Below are 3,781 nucleotides of genomic sequence, written 5' to 3' on the forward strand. Positions count from 1 at the left end.
AAGTAGGAGGGGCTGACTTTGATCATGCATTTAAAAAAACCTAAGCTTGACTGGTCTTATTCAACCAGAAAGCAAATGGCCTTGTTGAAGTATGATCCTGCACAGACTTTATTAACAGACTACTATAAATTGGCACACCAAATTGAGCAGCTGATAAAATCAGAACCCGCTATTATGAATTCGTTTCAGTATGCGCATAAAGGGCTCAACAATAAACAAGTAGACAGTGCACAGCTGCACACTGATACATTGTCATTGTTTCAGCAATTATTGTCAAATGCTGAAAAGAATGCCTCAAAAGTGCCACAAGCAAGAAGGCATAGTTCCGTGATTAAAAAATTTTCTACATCTTTGTATTTGTATGGAGGACCAATGGCATATAATCTTATACACCAGAACATGCCAACTGCTTTACCATCACTCCGTACAATACAAAGACAAATTCATTCAGAATATCACCACATTTCTGAAGGTGAACTACAATTTGATGGCTTAGTATCTCACTTGACTAAACACAAAGCTCCATTTGTAGTTTCCATTAGTGAAGATGCTACTCGTATTATATCAAGGGTTGAATACGATCATGAATCAAACAGAATGGTGGGATTCATCTTGCCATGTGATGATGCAGGATTGCCCTTAGCTGATTCATTTTTGGCAACTTCATTTGAAGCTATTGAAGAATGCTTCAAAACGCAGCAGCTGTCTAAACTGGCCTATGTATATGTAGCGCAGTGTGTTTTACCTGGCGTACCTCCATTTTGTTTAGGATGTGTGGGGATTAATAATGCATTTACTTTTGCCGATGTTTTAAAGCGATGGGTTCACATCTATTCTCAGTGCCAAGAAAGAAGCATAAGAATTATCAGTTTTGGGGCAGATGGAGACTCACGTCTTCTCAGGGCAATGAAAATTAGTTGCCAGTTCAAAATTTTGCCCTCTGACATGCCATTGTACAATTCTTCTCCTTCATTCATTGGTGAAGGAATAGTCCTTCCAAAAGAATGGACTTGGTTTTGGTTGCAGAAACCATCATCTGTATTGTACATACAAGATTTTATCCATGTAGCTGTAAAGCTAAAAGCACGACTGCTGAAGCCATCTGTGTTTATACCTATGGGTAAATACCTTGCCAGTTCCCAGCATTTGCATATTGTGGTTGACAATTACTGAAAAGACCAGCATGGAATCAGGCAAAGAGATTTAGATCACAAAGATCGTCAGAATTTTGAAGCAGTCACACATCTTGCTAGTTCCTCTGTGCTATCTCTGCTTGAGCAGATACCTGATGCAAAAGGTACACATCAATACCTCCGCATTTTGAAAAAACTTATAGACTCGTTTTTAAATAAACAGTTATCACCATTAGAAAGAATTAAGAAAGTGTGGTATAACATCTTTTTTCTGCGGTACTGGCATCGCTGGTTATCCCTACAGAAGACATGCAATGTCAAAGAGAATTTTATTACCAGCAATGCTCATACAGGGATTGAGCTTAATGGTCATGCATTGGTTTTGCTTTTATTGCTTTTAAGGGACAAGGTGCCAGATGGAAGTAAGCTTTTTAATCCATGGCTGTTAGGGTCACAACCATGTGAGCAAATGTTTAGAGCAGCCAGAAGCATGACAAGCACATTTTCAACTATTGTCAACTTCAGCATGCATGGGTTATTACAGCGGCTGCATCGTTTACATATACAAACAACACTGGAATCGGAGGCAGATGAAACTGGAATTCGCTATCCTCAAGTTTTAGCACATGCTAAAAAGATTGGATTTTAGTCTGCTCCCTGTTCAATTGGCATCCACCACTTTCCTTATAAACGTATGCACTATCTACTGAACATGACATGACTACAGCTACTAGCTTTCGTTTAAATAATTATGCATTTACCCTTTCAGAAAAGTGCTTTGTAATCTTGCAAACAGAAGAAATACCTGTGATTCCAAGTGTAATGATGAAAAATTCTTTGCGGATTGATTTAGCGTGTGCTAAATATGTTATCAGATGAATCTTTGCAATTCTTAGAAAATAAGCTAAGGAATGTAATTACTATACCTGATGAAGACAGCAGCAATGACAATGATACTACAATTACACCTATTTGGAAAAAGCTTGGATGCTATACCCTGACCAGTGTGCACAAAGCTCAACTCTATCGAGGTCACCTGTTGAGTGACATTCATATTTGTGCTGCTCAAGCATTACTGGCAAAGCAGATTGGTGGGTTTAGGAATACATTGTTCCAAATTTCATCTTCACTGAAACCATTTGAATGTAGCAATACTTTACAAGCCATTCATGTAAAGTTAGGAAAAGTAGATCATTGGATAGCAATGCCAACAGTTAACTGTGCAGAAGGTGAAGTAGAATTGTATGACTAATTGTATGACTCATTGCAGCTCACTCCATCTTTGGAGCTGCAGATAACAATTGCTAAGTACCTTCGGTCTCACGCTAGATCCATCAAGATAAAAGTAGTGAATGTACCTGTTCAGACAGGCAGCACAGATTGTGGGTTGTATGCTATTGCTATGATGACAAGCATTGCAAACTCTGATGATCCTGCAACACTCGTATACAACCAACAAGAACTTCGAATACATCTGATGCAGTGTTTTGAGAAAGATTTAATGGAAAAGTTTCCAGTTTCAAAAAAAAGGAGAGTAAGGAATAAAAGAATATCAAAGGAGATTTTATGTAATATTTATTGCTCGTGCCGGTTGCCTGATTGCAAAGATGGATCAAAGATGATCATGTGTGAGAATTGTAAAGAATGGTACCATGAAGGATGCATAGATAGAGCAGAGGCTGCAATAAACTCTAATAGTGACTGGATGTGCAGCAAATGTTTATAGATGATCACATTACAGTTTTAAGTTATACTGTCAAAGTATTATAATTGCCTAATACACACTTGAATAACAAGTTACATAGTTAGTTACTAATGAATTTTTGTACATCATACTTCGTGAATGAATTATATATTAATTACGCTGCATGTACTAGCTACTTATAGTAGTATATGCAGTTGCTCAACAGTTACATATAATTACATATACATCAATATGCTAATTTATGTCACATTCCAGGATGAATAATATTATATAGATGTGGGACTAGTCTCATGTGCCAGACTATCTCTGAGTACCACCCACATAAACAGTTTGGCACATGAGAATGTGAAGTTGCAAATTCTATTTAGTTGGGTGGGAAAAATAAATACATGGATAGACTTAGGAAGTGGTTGTGGAACTCATGAGACTACAGATTTCTTATTGACAATAAAAATTACAATGGCCTAGGTTATAGGGCTACTTACTATGCAATGACACCTGTAGAAGCCCTGGCAACACTTCCACTATAATATAGTAGTATAATGTCAGATATCTACAGATTAATGCAATACCATGAATACTCTGAAGTTCAAAATCCTGTATGAATCAAGTCAGAAATACCTTCAGTCTCTTTAAACAATCAGATAGTTTGCTCGGATTTTATTATTATTATTATTATTATGTAGTTTAGTTTAGTAGTTAATCCTAAGGCTGCAGCACATGTTCCTGGCCCTTCAGTGATGGCCACTGCATGTACATGTAGAGCAGTGATCAAAATTTTAATTCAAGTCTTTTTAATAGGGTTTGCAAGTATTCGAGCTAACTAGCTATTGGCAGCTGGAGCAAGTGAATTTGGCATAAAGGAACTCTCAAGTTGCACCCATTTGATGTGGCCGCAGCATTAGTAGTTCAAGCAAACACATGGAGACCCATTTAGGGGTGT

The sequence above is a fragment of the Dysidea avara genome, chromosome 7 (genome assembly GCF_963678975.1).
Source record: "Dysidea avara chromosome 7, odDysAvar1.4, whole genome shotgun sequence".
NCBI classification, from domain to species: domain Eukaryota; kingdom Metazoa; phylum Porifera; class Demospongiae; order Dictyoceratida; family Dysideidae; genus Dysidea; species Dysidea avara.